Source organism: Delphinus delphis, chromosome 15 (genome assembly GCF_949987515.2).
Source record: "Delphinus delphis chromosome 15, mDelDel1.2, whole genome shotgun sequence".
Classification (NCBI taxonomy): domain Eukaryota; kingdom Metazoa; phylum Chordata; class Mammalia; order Artiodactyla; family Delphinidae; genus Delphinus; species Delphinus delphis.
This window is the reverse complement of record NC_082697.1, coordinates 71,058,141-71,074,939: the sequence shown is the minus strand read 5'-3', so window position 1 is coordinate 71,074,939 and position 16,799 is coordinate 71,058,141. Positions and strand designations below refer to the sequence as shown.

General features: G+C 48.7%; 1 protein-coding gene across 2 annotated transcripts in view; it reads left to right on the top strand.

The window, feature by feature from the left end:
* The window catches only part of GSG1L (GSG1 like), a 217,980-nt gene that overhangs the window by 80,173 nt on the left and 121,008 nt on the right, over positions 1-16,799 (top strand). The gene's annotated exons all lie outside the window — the stretch shown is intronic.

Below are 16,799 nucleotides of genomic sequence, written 5' to 3'. Positions count from 1 at the left end.
AGTGATGCCCAGATATGATTAGGACGGGGCTGCAGCTCGTGTAGGGGGCAGAGCCGTCAGGATTATGTTTAGCTGCAAGTAATGGCGGCCCCAAGTAACTGGCTTCAGTGGAGAAATGTATTGATTCCTTTTAAAAGTTTCAAATCTAGGGTGGCTCTGCTTCATGCGGTCCTCAGGATCCCGGCCCCTGGGGGCCTCTCCATCATCCCTGTGGCCTTTGTCCTCATGGACTAACAGGATGGCTAGAGCTACAGCTGTCACATCTGCACTCCAGGCAACAGGGTAGAGGAAAGGCAAAGAAGAAAGGGCAAAGGTTGCATGTCAACAGTAAGGTTCCCAGAAGTTGCCCCATGACACGGGCTTATATCCCCTTGGGCAGAACTTGATCACAGCTGCAAGGGAGGCTGGGAAATGAGGTCTTTATCCTGGCAACCATGTGCTCAGCTGAAAGGCAGGGGTTTTATCATTAGGAAAGAACAGGAGAATGGATACTGGAGGATGCGCTCCCGCAGGAGCGTAGGGCACGGCCGCCTCCCTACTTCCCTACCCTGCCGCCAAGGAGAACCCTCGCCAAGAGAGAACAGGTGTGCAGGTCTCTTCAGACAGCCTGGAGATCAGGAGAGGGCTCTGGTCCTGGGAGTCGGGGTGGGGAAACTGAGACAAGAGTTCAGTCCTAAACTGTCCCGACATGGGGGGCCTTGGGGGGCCGAGGCTCAGGGGAAATTCTTACATCCAGTCTGTGCGGTCACCCACGGCCCCTGCTGGTGGGGCTGAGTTTGCAGTTTCCCTGCAGTGTCAGGAGGTTCAAGGGCCTGAAGTGCCCCGTCTCTGACCCCTCCAGGGTGTTGGGAGAGGCGGGACAGGCAAGGGGGCTGCGTGTCTTTGAGGCTGGTGACGTTCCTGTCTCACAGACGCTGTCCCCTTGAAGAGCTCCAGTCAAGTGGCAGCTGGTGAGACTGAGGGGCATGTGACAGGGAGCCCATAGTGCTCTCGGGTCCAGGAAGAGGCTGGGCTCCCCCTCTGAGCAAGCTTTTTGCAGTGGGGACTACCTCCTCTGTTTCCTCTGCTTCCCAGTGGCGATGCCCTGTTTCGTGGCTGCTTGTGGCCATCCCTGAAGTTTCGAGCTGAGCAACTCGGGCCACAGCTTCCAAACTGAGTTCTTCAGAAAATACTACAGCTGCTAATAAATAGCTGATATTTACTGAGCAGGTACAATGTGTCAGGCACTGGGCCAAGCACTTTAAATGTATCAACTGAGAAACCTCCCCACAACCTTGCTAAGAAGAGGCTGACATTCTCACCCCACTTGACAGATGAGAAAACTGAGCCTTAGAGACATTAAGCCACTCACGTCTCACATCTCATAAGGAGCAGAGCCCATGCTCCGTACCGCTCCATTGTACTGCATCTGAGAAGCCAATACCTGTAGGCAACCTCTCCGATGCTCATCCCATAATCCCCAAGGCCTTGGAGTTCCTGGGTCACCTCTGCTCCAAATCTGGCTTCCAGGAAGCTGGGCCTGTGTGTGCATATGAAAATGTGTGTGCATGTCTGGTTGAGGGCGAGGATATGCATGCATGGGCAGGTGCTCCTCTGAGAGTGTGCACATGGGTCTCGTGTGTGTGCCTGCGTGCACACTCGTGGGTGAGTGTGGGCACGGAGGCATGTACACATGTGTGCACGTATGAGCGTATGGATGTGCGTACATGCGTGTGTGTGTCCACATACAGTGTGGACTGTATGGTGGCTTATTCCTGCCTCGTGTGTGAGGACCGAGGCCCCAGAGGGGTTGTATCCTTGTGTTTTACTGGCCTCGTGATTTTGCTTTCAGGGCTTGGTGGCCACGCCGAAGACCTTCTGGCTGTACATAGAAAAACGTTTATAAGAAGCCTGAGTGGGCTGGCTTTGCAGACCAGTTTTCATGGGCTCCCTGCCTCTCAAGCACTTAGGCTCGCCTTTGGGGCTGGCGGGGTTTGGTCAGGCAGCTCTGTGGCCTGTTTCTGAACCTCCCGGCCCAGTCCTCCCAGGGGCACCTGCAGGAGCCTAGTGTCCCCGGACCCCTCCACGTGCTCGCCGAGTCCTCTCCACGCTGTCTGTTTCACAGATGAGGACCCCAGGCTGCAGAGAGAGGGGGACTGGTTCAGGGTCACACAGGGAGTCCGGGCCGATATTGGAGCCCAGACGTGTTCTCTCCCAAAGAGCACTCTTCTCCCACGTTCTGGCTGCACCCACTCCCGCTGTGACTTCCTTCCGGCTCTGCAAAATCCGATCATAATAATTAGTGTTAGGCGACACTAACACAGACTGGCTTTCATGCTGTGCTTACCACGTGCCAGGTGCTGTTCTGAGAACTTTATACCTGGTGGCTCATTTAATCCCCATTTTACAGATGAGGAGACTGAGGCCTAGAGAGTTAATTGACTTGCCCAAAGTCACATAGTTAGGATGCTGGGATTTAAAACTGAGCTGTCTGGCTCTTAAATGCCTGGTTCTTCTGCTGAAAAGCTAGGCCTTCCGAGCCTCTGTGTGTGTGTGTGTGAGTGTGTGAGTGTGTGTGTGTGTGTGTGTGAGACTCACTGTATCCCCAGGGCCCAAAGCAATGCCTGGCACTGTTGAATTAATGAAAAATGAACATTGATTTTTAACTGTATACACTCTTGTTATAAAAATTATAACAATTTTAAATGTGTAAATGAGAAATGAAAGTCTCTTATAAGCCCACCCTTAGATATTCACTGGTAATGGTTTGGTTTATTAGTCCCTGAAGAAAGTTAGAAGGATGAAAGATAGATAGATAGGTAGATAGATAAATACACACACATACGTATATACACATATATACTTATACACCTGTATAAAATCGTAGATTGCTTTTTATATCAATACATAGAACTCACTTATCTTTTGGAACAGCTGTATAATAGCCCATCACATAGAAACAATTTATTTAACCAAGCCCTATCACTGGACATTCAGATTATATCCCCAGTACACTTTGAGAATCTTGTATCACAGCTGAATAATAGTAACCTGTACACATATCTTTCTCCCTCACGAGAATGGGGCCCTCCAAGCAGTGGTTTCTTATTTACCTCTGGGCCTCCAGGGCCCAGCCCAGCACTGGAGCCCTACTGGCAGAGCAGAGTAATAAATTCTCTGACAAAGATCTGCCCAGCAGGACATGAGAGGCAGAGGAGGAGGAATGAATTAAGGACGCTTGAGCAGTTTGTGAAGATGAAATGTGCAAATGCAGATAAACAGCAACGTCTGTGTATTGTGAACTCGTTACTGAAAATGCAGAGGAAAAGCTTCTTATGCTTCCTAATCTTCCTCTTCAAGGTTTCCCTTGTCTCTCCAAATCGCAACCTCTTATCCCCTGGGGCCAGATTCTCCTACCAAATAATTGTGACCAACTGGATACTTTTCAAACCTAGTGTATTGGTCAGCAATAGTCACTATAATGCTGTGTAACAAGCCATCCCCAAACTCAGTGGCACTCGGCATGTATTTTTTTGCTTGCGTGTCTGTGGGTTGACTTAGGTTTAGCTGATGTAGGCTGTCTTGGTTCCAGGCTGCAGACTGGGCTCAAGTCCGCTCCACATGTATTCTTTTTTTTTTTTTTTTAAATTTTATTTATTTATTTTTGGCTTGTTGGGTCTTCGTTTCTGTGCATGGGTTTCCTCTAGTTGCGGCGAGTGGGGGCCACTCTTCATCGCAGTGCACGGGCGTCTCTCTGTCGCAGCCTCTCTTGTTGCAGAGCACAAGCTCCAAACGCACAGGCTCAGCTCAGTAGTTGTGGCACATGGGCCTAGTTGCTCCATGGCATGTGGGATCTTCCCAGACCAGGGCTCAAGCCCGTGTCCCCTGCATTGGCAGGCAGATTCTCAACCACTGCGCCACCAGGGAAGCCCCACATGTATTCTTTTTTGGGGGCCAAAGAGAGGGGACAGAAATGCAAGGTGGCTAACTGCACAAGTACATTAAAAAAAAAAAAAAGTTCCTTTTTTTTTTTTGACTGCACTGTGCAGCACGCAGGGTCTTAGTACCCCGACCAGGGATTGCACCCATGCCCCCTGCCATGGAAGCGTGGAGTCTTAACCACTGGACTGCCACGGGAGTCCCATGCACAAGCACATTTAAAACCTTTGCTTACATCCTATCTGCTAACACCCTGTTGGCTAAAGCAAGTCATGGGGTTGCATCCAGCATCAATGGGGCAAGAAATACACGACCCAGGCACGACCCACGTGGAGGGTGGAGTGGGAATGAATATTTGCTGAGTGATAGTCTAATCTGCCACGCCTGGGCCTGACCACAGGCCTTAAGGATGATTGACAGCTGGCTGTGCTGGAACTGGCCCAGCTGGATTTCTGGGTGTATGTGCTTAATTTGCTTCTCAGGGTCTCCTCTGGTCATTGTCATCCCAAAGTGACTTATTCATTTTTCCGAAAGTAACCAGAATATTTGAGGGAGGTAATTCGTTCCTTCCCCAAACAATCCATTGAGCAACCTCTGCATGCCAGTCACCTGCACACACGCCTTCCAATTCAACACGTATTTCCTGAGCACCTACTTTAATCCAAGTTCTGGGCTAGGTATGGGGGGCAATGCAAGGACGAATGAGGTGAAGGTCCCTGCCCTACAGGAGTGGGAGAGAGCTACGGAAATGGTTATCAGGCACCGTGGGAGGGCTCCAGCCGAGGAACAAGGAGGCCACCCTCCAGTGCAAAAGGCTAGGGACGTGATGGCTGCCACCTCCGATCCTGCCGTGGGGCAGGGGTAGGGGCGTCCATGAGGATTTTGGGGTTTTCTGCCCTTTGTTATGTTAACTGGACCCCCCAGTAAAGATCTGTCCCAAGTCATTTGTCAAGGTGTGGTATGGGGAAAATTCCCAGTTCCTAAATCCCAGGTTGGAGCTTCCCCTCACAGGTGGATGGGTTCTCACTGTGAATGAAGGAAGGAAGAAGGAAGGAAGGAAGGAAGGAAGGAGGGAAGGAATTGAGCTCGTCCTGATTCGTATTTGCCACCAAGGCTGTACTGGTAAATCGCTGTGATTCCTCAATGCCCATCAACACACACCGTGGAGTACCGTGCAGTCTCCAGCTTCTCTCAGCGGTACGGATGTTGGGCAAACGGAGCCAGATTCAAAAGAACACACAGTATGTGATTCCATTTGTATAAAACTGGAAATCAGGCAAAACGGATCTGTGCCGTCAGAAGTCAGGACAGGGGTTACCCTTGAAGAGCGAGTGTGACTGAAAGGGAGCCAGTGGAGGGCTCTGGCGATGTTAGGTTTCTTAAGCCGGGTGCTAGTTACACGATGTGTTCAGTTTATGAAAGTTCATCAAGCTGTACGTTTGTGATCAATGCCCTTTCCTGTATATGTGATACTTCCATAAAAAGTAAAACAAAAATTTCCCGCACTGAATTCTAAATTATCTTTCTAAACTGGAAATCCAGCTCCATCAGCCTCCTGCTTAAAGGCCTTTCCTGGCTCCTAAACGTACACCATGTAACACAGCACTCGTGGCCCTTCGTGATCTACTGTGTGTCCGCCTTTTCCACTCCACCTCCTGTAATCCCTCATGTGGACCTTGTGCTCCAGCCCCGCCTCCTTACTTGCACACATTTCCCCCCAAACTCTCCATCATATGTCATGCCTCTGTGCCTTTGCATATTCTCTTCCCTCTGCCTGACCTACCTTTACCACCTCTTGTTTGCCATGAAAACTTCTATTTATCCTTCAAAGCCCAGTTAAGACATGGCCTCTTCTGAAAAGGCACCTCGGACCCCAGAGGTACCCACGGTGACTGGTGCTATTAGCACCCATCACACTGCCTTGAGATGGTCTCCTCCACCAGACTGGACACTCCCTGAGGACAGGCACTGGATCTTGTCTTTCCAGTGGCTCCCGTGCCCCAGATGGGGTTGGCACACAACAAGAATTTAATAAAGTTTTGTTGAATGAAGGAAAGAAGGAAGGAAGGAACAGGGGCCACGTTATAGATACTGGGAGTCCCATTTGGGTTTGGAAATCTGGATCCCGACTCTGGAAGCCATGGTCTCCTCTGTCGCGCCTGCGCTGAGCTGTGTTTTAAGCCATCCCGGCTCCCTGCCCCTCTTTCCCAGGGAGCTGGGATTTTGGGCAATTTTTGTGAAACAGTTTCCTAAGCTTGTAGGTTTCATTTGTTTAATATTTCAGGGAACAATGTGGTGGCTCTGTGGCCGCAATCCCTAGTCTTGCGTGAGTTATTTCTCAACTGAGTTCCTATGATAGCCTCCTGTTGCTTCCCTCAACCTCTCTGTTCTCCGTCTGAAATCGATTTACAATTCTGCGGCTCACTTAATTTATTTAGTGCATTTTATTGATTTATGTCACAGAACTGAAAGGTGCATAGATCAGAACATGCCGAACAGGGAAGGGAGAGGGGAACCAGCTTCCACAGTTGCCCGGACTCTGACATCGAGCTGCAAGCAGGTCAGCCTGCTGGCGGCAGCCTGAACACACCGAGTCACTGGTGCGTCCTCGTGCCTGTGCATTAATCCTGGGTGATCTTTTCTCCCTGGCTGCTTGGGGGACTCACTGTCACCTTCACCTGCCAACCCAAAGGTCCTGCCTCTGTGAAGTCCTCTCTGGCCCCCAGGCTGAGTTAGTTATGCCCGCTCTGGGCTCCCAAGTCACCGAGTACATGCCTGTGGTCCAGGGCCTGACAAAAAGGGAACTGTGATTCTTTCATCCCAACAAGACAGACAGTTCAGGACACAAAGAGGCAAGAGACTGGCCCGAGTGGTCCACACGTCCATTTTTCCCTCTCACCTGCCATTCCCAGACAACATTGAGCTAGTTTTTGCAGCCCTCTGACCGTGGGTGGGGCATCGTTTGTCTGAATGGCCCTGGTCCTTCTGTGGAGGCAGCAGAGCTCTGGCATCCTCCTGCAGAAGGAGATCATTTCCTGGCCATTCTCAATAAACTCACAACACAGGCCACCTCACCTGGAGCCATTCCATTCTTGGAAGCAGGGCAGGCTGCAGCCTTGTTTTCGGGGAAGGGCTGCAGGGACCTTTGTCCACCTTCCCTCCACCTTCCCAGGGCAGGCTAGTGGGCAGCATCCCTCGGTGCCAGGCTGTGTGCCAGGAGCTGGGTCAGTGAGGAGAACGCCTCACAGCTTCCGACCTTGAGGAGCCTTCTAGTGGGGGAGACACACAAGGAGGTGGAGAGTCACATCTGTGAATCAGGGACCCATGGGGGTGCCCAGAGGCCTGTGGAAGGGAAGATGGCAGTATAGGAAGGCTGTGTGGAGGGTTCCACGTGGGGAGGGTCCTGAAGGGTGAGTGGCATTCCTTCTACTGCATAAGGGTCACGGCGGTGGATGGGGGCTCATTCCTGGTAGAATGAATGACGTGTGCAAAGACGTGAGACCCAGTATCCTTGTGCCAGGCACGTGACAGATGTGCAGTAGACACTTGCTGAATGACTGAAGTGTGGAAGGAAGGTGTAGCCCCGAGAGGTTAAGTGCCTTGCTCAAAGTCACACAGCAAATTTAGGTTAGAGTCACCTGCCAGGATCCTGAGGGCTTTTAATCAGCATCCCGCCCACCCTGCCAACACCACCCATCCTTTCTCATCTCACCCTTCCTTCCCACCCATTCCTCCAGCCTCATTTTCTCTAGCATCACACATGGTCCTCCCACCTCCCTCATTCTGAAGTGCTGGTTCTACCACTTTCGTTCTGAAATTCTGGATTCCTCTAATTACGTGCTCTTATTAAAAGTGATTAAACCCCCGTGCCGGTAGAGGACTGCTCCCGGAGATCACAACATCCAATAATTGCTTTAGTTGCTCTAATTCCAATTATTCAAGATTATCTTTCCGGGTAATTAGGTGTCTGGGTAGTCTCGCCTGTTCGCTCTCTCAGAGAGTGTCATATTAACCCCAAACGGTGACCAGCTTTCATGTTTCATAATTGGAAACAGTTTCTCCATGGTGAGAAGACTCCGTTAAGTGTAAACAGTGGTAATTAACATTTCGAAATGACTCTTCGGTCTTATCATACTTTGGTTTGAGAAATTACCTCGGATGCTTAAATCCAGCTCTTTGCCCCTCTGAGCAGAGGTTTCAGCAGCATTGGGGAAATAGGGCTTGCTGAACTGCACGGGGGTGGAGGCATTTGAAAGATGGCTCCTTTGCACATTCTAGGAAAGTCTTTGCATGGGCTCGTTTCCTTCTGGATCTCTGCCTGCATGGGAGGCCTTGGGATGGAATTTGCCGTAAGACCCTTCCATTTGGCCCAGGCTTTGCATTCACACAGGACCTCCACTTTAGACAAATGGTGAGTCCTTCAAATGAAGTTGTACCATCAAGGCCACCAGGTACAGTTGTGTAGGTTACCCACTGTGCAACTCTGGGGGCCATGATTCATCCACGTGAGTGGCATTGGGTTGGGCAGTGCACATCCTGTACGACTGTAGGCAGGGGCTGGGGATACACAGACTGGGTTAAAAGAAGACAACATTCAACATACAGGTCTATACCTGCACCTCATTGCTGAACCGCACTGCCTGTGAGGAGCAGGGAATTTATAACCCGATTTTGTCATGTTTCTTTTTTAATTGATATAATTTCATTTATATAATATACAAAGAGTGAGAGGCACAGAGTTTACATGTAAAGTTTAATGAGTTTCAAGAAATGCATACGTCCATGTAGCCCACATCCTTGCCAAGATGTAGAACCAGGGCCAGCTTCGTGGGCACGTGACCTTATAGTCGCATAGGGTTCCGTGCACGGAAGGACCCTCCGTTTGGTTTAGTGCTATACTGTAACTGTCTTGAAATTCTTTTTTTTTTTGAGTTTCTGAAGCAGGGTTTATTTATTTTTTTATTTTTTGGCCAGGCCACATAGCTTGCAGGATCTTAGTTCCCTGACCAGGGATCAAACCCACACCCTCAGCAGTGAAAGAGTGGAGTCCTAACTACTGGACCACCAGGGAATTCCCCCTGAAGCAGGGTTTAAATAGACTTTACTGTTACAAGGGAGGCCCTACCGAGCAGCGCCTTCTAAATGGATACATGTGGTCCCAGGATGGCAACATGGAGAAATGAAGGGGTCATGATTGCAGAAGAGGTCACTGTAACTGAAGGACAGGGTCCCGGGGAGGCCGGCCAGGAATGCAGCAGACATGATCAGGACAGGCCGGGTGGCCAGGTCGCAGGCTGAGGGAGAGGACAGCTACTGTCTCTCCCGCTTCTTATAGTTCTGTGGGTGTGACAGGACCCAGCCCGACGGCAGGAGGAAACACAGGAAGCAGGAGGTGAGCCCAATGGCGATATCCATGGTTCCGAGCTGCTCCCGCGGCGGCTTGGAATGGATCTGGGCCCGCGGCACGGGGAGCCGCCGGGCCGGGCCTGTCAGGGCCCTCAGCAGCAGTGGAGTCAGCACAGACATGACCGCACAGAGCAGACTGAAGGTAGCAGGCAGCCGGAACCCAAGGTCGTGAAGTCAAAATCTGTCTTGAAATTCTTAATAATTTTTTCAACAAGAAGCCCTGAATTTTCTTTTTTTTTAAAATTAAATTAATTAATTAATTTGGCTGCGTTGGGTCTTCGTTGCAGTGCGCTGGCTCTCTCTAGTTGCGGCGAGCGGGGGCTACTCTTTGTTGCGGTGCGTGGGCTTCTCATTGCGATGGCTTCTCCTAGAGCATGGGCTCTAGGCACGTGGGCTTCAGTAGTTGTGGCACGTGGGCTCAGTAGTTGTAGCTTGGGGGCTCTAGAGCGCAGGCTCAGTAGTTGTGGTGCACGGGCTTAGTTGCTCCGCGGCATGTGGGATTTTCCCGGACAGGGCTCGAACCCGTGTCCCCTGCATGGGCGGGCAGATTCTTAACCACTGTGCCACCAGGGAAGTCCCCTGAATTTTCATTTTGCACTGCCTTCCCGATTTGGGCTGTATACTGCACCCCCATATTATTATTCACTTACTATTTCTCTTTACGTTGATTCACTTACAAAGTCGAATTATTTTCTCCCCATCCTGAGCAATGAGATCTGTCAATTCACGGTTTTAGTGTGCCATGTTATTTTTTTCCGAGGTGCTTTAAAATAAATAATAATAGTACCAAAAACTTATTTCTGTTTTGCCAATGTGTCAGACGCAGCTGATTCCCCCAACAACTCAGTGAGTTTGTGCTGTCGTTAAACTATGTGATGGGTGGGGAAACTGAGGCCCAGAGAAGTTAAGTTAACTTGCCCAAGGCCATATGGGTTGCGGTGGTGGTGCTGGGTTGGAGCCTGGGCAGGTGGGCTGCAGAGTCCTTGTGCTTTACCATTCCACTTGCTGCCCTGATGCGAGCTATTAAAATAGAAGAAGAATCCCCGCGACTAGGGAAGGACTAAAATCTAATGAAAGGAAGGGACGAGGTAAGTGTTGTCTGGGTGGGGCTGGGAGGGAGAAAGGGCCGTCATACCACATGGGATGACACTTGTCATCCTCCAAAGCCCTTATGACTCGTGCATCTCATGCTGCTTCCTTCTTGTTATGCTTCTAGTTCCAAGATAGGAGTCTAACCATCACACATGGGCTGTCAGGTGGGAAGGCCTCAGAGAGCTGGTCTCACATGTTCCATTTTGCAGATAAGAAAACTGAGGCCCTGAGATAAAACTCTTCGTGGCTGCCATGGCCTGAGTACAGGTAGACCTCAGAGATATTGCGGGGTCAGTTCCAGGCCACCGCAATGAAGCAAATATCGCAATAAAGCAAGTCACACCAATTGTTTGGTTTCCCAGTGCATAGAAGAGTTATGTTTACACAATACTGTAGTCTATTAAGTGTGCAACAGCGTTATGTCTAAAATACAATGTGCATACCTTAATTAAAAATACTTTATTGCTAAAAAATGCTAACCGTCGTCTGACAATGCAAGATTGCCACAAATCTTCAATTTGTAAAAGCAGTATCTTCAAAATGCAGTAACAAGGTGTGCCTGTATAAGGAGTGTACAGGTGGCGTACCAGTCCCTGAGAAGTGGAGTCCCCACTCTGGGGCAGCCTCCCCCAGCCCAGCCCTGGCAATTCTAGGAACACTTACTGAGCACCTGCTACATACCAGTCCCTTTCAGGCATCGTATCCCATTTAATCTTCTCAACAGCCCACGAAGTGGGTTTACTGTTATCCCTCTTTTCAGATCAGGAAGCTGAGGCTCAGGCTAAGACACTTGCTCCCGGTCCAGGGAGGGGCAGAGCTTGGGTTTAATCGCAGAGCTGAGTGCAGTGTTAATGCGGAGCACGGGCTCTGGATTCAAATTGTGACTCTGCCTCATCAGCTGTGGGACCTCAGGCATGCTCCTCATCCTCTTTACGGCTCACTTTCTTCATCTGAAAGATGGGGGAAATAGCATCCACTCTGTGGAATTCTTCCGAGAGTCAAATGGAATAATCCACGCGAGGGGTTAGCACGGGGTCTGTCTCAATCAGCACTAGCTTGAATGAATATTCCAGCATATTTCCGCCATCTCCTCCATTCGGCCCGACCAGCTGGAAAGCTAACTTGGCAAGAACTCAAATTTGAGTTTACTTCTACTCAACTAACCTTCATTGACTCATGCACAGAATTCCATTCCCTGCTAAATACTTTCACATCTCTTGGTTCATTTAATTCTGTTGACAGCTCTTTGAGGAGGTGCTGTTATCTCTGGTTTACACCCAAGGAAACAGACTCAGAGAAGTTGAGCTACTTGCCTGAGGTCACACAGCAAAGCAATGTATCCCATCAGTCACGTGCTATTTCTGCCACACCTCACAGGTCTTTCCACCCTGCCTGGGGCCTCCTGGCCCCTCTTCCACTCCTTGGGCCCAGGAAGTTCTTTGATTGGCTTTGCTGTGTGTTCTGACCCAGCCAGGTGGCCCCATTGGCTCACAGCTGTCAGGGCCTGCGTGGAGCAGAGGGAGGTGGCAGCTAAGGGGACCCATGGCTGCTGCTGCTCCTGCTCCTGGCACCCTCTGCTCCTCACGCACCACATCTGCTGGCTCCCGCAGACTCGTCATTTGCAACCATCTGCCGGGCTCCCTGGAGGCGCTAAGTCTGTGATGTGACACAGAATCTCCCAAACCCACTGCCTTTAGCCTGTGTGAGGAGCAGAGAGACCTTATCTATATCTTGAACCCACTAGGAACGATGGACTTAAGTTAGAGGCCCTTTCAGGCCCTGGAGGGCTGAAGCCCCTGCCCTGGTTTGCTACCCAGGAATTTGCTCCTGCAGACCTGGTGCCGTTTCTGGAGCCAGCCTGACTCCCATGGGCTCTGCTTCGCTTAGGCTTTCCCCTGAAATTTCATTTTGAGTTTAAAAAGTCCTGTGTCTCTTGGCAGGGATGCCCTGGTCCCCTGCTTGTCCACAGAATCTCTGGCCTCATGGGCTTCTGGTATTCAGCGTGTGTTTTGCCAAAGGCAGAGAAAGGCCCGGGGTGTGTGTGTGTGTGTGTGTGTGTGTGCGCGCGCACTTGTTCCGGAGACACGAGGAAGGAAAGTGGTTTCTCCGAAGCTGGTGTCTGTCTGTTGGTCTCATCACACACTCCTCTTCCCTGGCCCATCTCTGGTGGTGAGGGCAGAAGCTGTTGGTTTTATTCATTAGTTAAAATTTTTTTTGACTGGGGGGTACCAGCTGTTTTGAGATATAATTCACTTACCATTTGTTTGTCCCCTTAAAGTTCAGTGGTTTTTAGTGTATTCACAGAGTTGTGCAATCATCACCACTATGAATTATAGAATATTTTCATCACCCTGGAAAGAAACACTGTTTCCTTTAGCCATCATCCCTCAATCCACCAGACCCCACAGACTCACACAACCAACGATCTCCTTTCTGTCACTGTAGATTTGTCAATTCTGGACATATACGAACAGAATCATATAATATGAGGATTTTTGTGCCTGACTTCTTTTACTTAGCATAATGTGTTTTTTTTTTTGCGGTACATGGGCCTCTCACTGTTGTGGCCTCTCCTGTTGCGGAGCACAGGCTCTGGACGCACAGGCTCAGCAGCCATGGCTCGTGGGCCCAGCCGCTCCGCGGCATGTGGGATCTTCCCAGACCGGAGCACGAACCCGTGTCCCCTGCATCGGCAGGCGGACTCTCAACCACTGCGCCACCAGGGAAGCCCTTAGCATAATGTTTTAAAGGTTCATTCATACTGTAACATGTATCAGTACTTCATTTCTTTTTATTGCCAAATAATATTTCATTGTGTAGAGATTTATTTATCAACCCTTTTTAAAATTGGGAAATACAGCACGATTCCAAAAAGTACATAAAATATATAGCTTAACATAGTTGAAAGCAAAAACTTTATTACCACTGAGGTCAAAGAAGAAGATCATTGACAGCATGCCATGTGCCCCTTCCTGAGCACTACCAGCTCCTGTCCGCAGAGGAGAGTAGTCACTGCCTTGCTTAGCTGTACCTCAGGGTTGGCAAAGCATGGCCCGCTACTTGTTTTTTTTGTTTGTTTGTTTTTGCGGTACGCGGGCCTCTCACTGCTGTGACCTCTCCCGTTGCGGAGCACAGGCTCCGGACACGCAGGCTCAGCGGCCATGGCTCACGGGCCCAGCCGCTCCGCGGCATGTGGGATCTTCCCAGACCGGGGCACGAACCTGTGTCCCCTGCATCGGCAGGTGGACTCTCAACCACTGCGCCACCAGGGAAGCCCCCGCTACTTGTTTTTGTAAATAAAGTTTTACTGGAACACAGCTACGCTCATTCCCTTATGTATATCCCTGGCTGCTTCCATGTTATAATGGCAGAGTTGAGCGGTTATGGCAGAGATGGTATGGCCTGAAAAACATAAGATATTTCCTCCCTGGCTCTTTACAGAAAAGGTTAGCTGACCCTGCTTCATAGTTTACCATCAAGTATGCAAACTTAAACACAATAGATTTGCTTGTTTTTGAACTTCCTACATAAATGTGATCAAATGATGAACCTTTTTTGTGTCTGGCTTCTTTTGCTTAACATTATGTTGATCATTATTGTAGTCCATTCGGGCTGCTAAAAACAACAGAAATTTATTTCTCACAATTTTGGAGGCTGGAAGTCCAAGACCAAGGCATCGCCAGGTTCAGTGTCTGGTGGGAACCTGTTCCTTGGTTCACAGATGCCCGTCTTCTTGCTGTGTTCTCACAGGGCAGAAGGGGTGAGGGAGCTCTTTGGGGTCTCTTTTTATAAGTTATTAATCCCTTTCATGAGGGGTCCACCTTCATGATCTAATCACCCCCAAATGCTCCACCTCCAAGTACCATCACATTGGGAGTTAGAATTTCAACATATGAATCTGTGTGTGTGTAGGGGACACAGACATTCAGTCTGTAGCAATCACGTAGCTGTAGTTTGTTCATTTTTATTGCTGTGTAATATTCCATTGTGTGACTCTAAGACCTTCTGCTTGTTCGTTTTACTCTCAGTGGGCATTTGGGACATTTTCAGTTTTTATTATGAATAATGCTGTTAGTTCAAGTGTGGGCCCCAGACCAGCAGCATCAGCGTCACCTGGGAGCCTGTTAGAACTGTAAATTCTCAAGCCCCACCCCAGACCTCCTGAACAAGAAACTTCGGGTTGGGGCTGGCAGTCTGTGTTTAACAAGCCCCTAGGGTGATTCTAATGCATCCTGCTGTAGTGTTTACCTAGACATAGAATTACTGGGCCAACTCTGTATATCTTTAATTTTGCTAGTCGTCTTGTTTTCCAAAGCGGGCATACCAATTTATACTCCCACACACGTGGTATGAGAATTCCCATTGTTCTGTTCTCGACAATGATTAGCTTTATCAGATTTTTAAAATTTGCCCAATGGATGGATGAGAAGTGGTATCTTATTGTGGTTTTCAATTTGCATTTCCTTGGTTATCAGAGGGGTTGAGCATCTCCTCATGTTTATTTGGGTTTTCTCTTGCGTGAAGTACCTGTTCACATCTTTTGTCTATTAGATTGTTTGTCTTTTACTTATTGCTTTATAAGGTGTTTTTTTTTTTTACATATTACTGCTTTTTTAACATATTGTTGCCTTTGCTGCTTATAGGTATTACATACCCCTTTTGTCACTCTGTGGGCTTGCCTTATCACAGATGTCTTTTGATGAATATAAATTCTTAATTTTGAAAATTGTGGTAAGACACCCATAGCATAAAATTGACCGTTTTAACTGTACAGTTCAGTGGCAGTAAGTCCATTCACGTTGTTATGCATCCATCTCCATACCGTTTTTATCCTCCCAAACTGAAACTCGGTATCCATTAAACACTAATTCCCATTCCCCCCTCCCAGTCATCGTTCTCCTTCTTGTCGCTATGAATAAGGCTGCTCAAGGTACCTCATATAAGTGGGATATGCAATATTTGTCCTTCTGTGCCTGTCTTATTTCACTTAGCATAATGTCTTTGAGGTCCATCTATGTACCTCACTGTGGATGTGTCAGAAACAAAATGTTTTGGTGTGGTCTGGTATATATACTATATATATATATATATATATATATATATATATATATATATATAAAATTTTTTTTTTTTTGGCGGTACACGGGCCTCTCACTGTTGTGGCCTCTCCCGCTGCGGAGCACAGGCTCCGGACGCGCAGGCTCAGCGGCCATGGCTCACGGGCCCAGCCGCTCCGCGGCATGTGGGATCTTCCCGGACCGGGGCACGAACCCGCGTCCCCTGCCTCGGCAGGCGGACTCTCAACCACTGCGCCACCAGGGAAGCCTATATACTATATATTGTTTATCCATCGGTTGATGGACGTTTGGATTGTTTGTACCTTTTGGCTATTGTGAATAATACTGCTGTGAACATTGGTGTACTAACGTCCATTCAGATCCCTGCTTTCACTTCTTCCACCCAGAAATGGAATTGCTGGATCATATGGTAATTCTATGTTTAATTTTTTGAGGAACCACCATACTGTTTTCCATAACAGCCGTACCATTTTACATTCACAGTGCACGAGGGTTCCAATTTCTCTCCGTCCTCACCAATGCTTGTTATTTTCTGTTTTGATAACAGCCGTCCTAATGGATGTGAGGTGGTATCTCACTGTGGTTTTGATTTGACTGGTGATGTTGAGCATCTTCTTGTGCTTTTGGGCCATTTGTGTATCTCCTTTGGAGAATGTCTATCCAGGTCCTTTGCCCATCTATGAATTGGGTTGTTTGGTTTTTGTTGTTGAGCTGTAGGAGTTCTGTATATATTCTGAATATCATTCTTTATCAGATATATGCTATGCAAGTATTTTCTCCCATTTTGTGGGTTGCCTTTTCATTCTGTTGATAGTGTCCTCTGATGCACAAAAGCTTTCAAGTTTGATGAAGTCCAGTTTATTTGCTTTTTCTTTTGTTGTCTGTGTTTTTGTTGTTGTAACCAAGAGATTATTGCCAAATGCAATGTCATGAAGTTTCCCCGTTTCCTTCTAAGAGCATGAACACACACGCACAACTTATTCATCCATCCATCCATCCATCCATCCATCCAATAATTTTGATTCTCCAGCTGCATGCACATCCTTCTGGCCTCATGAAAAATACTCCAAGGCTGTCCCGGGCCCATTTGTCTGGAAAACCTTTGCAAACATTCATTTGTTCCTGCGCTGCACTGGGTGCAGGAGAACTCTTCAGTCTTGCTACTCTCCTTGTCTTCCTTGGGAGATTGGGTGATTTCTGCTTTAAGATTTCCTAGTCTGTTATTCTCTCCCTGGCAGGATGGTGTGTGCATGTGTGTGTGTGCATGCACGTGTGCGCATTGGCAGAGGGTGCAGGGGCCCCCTT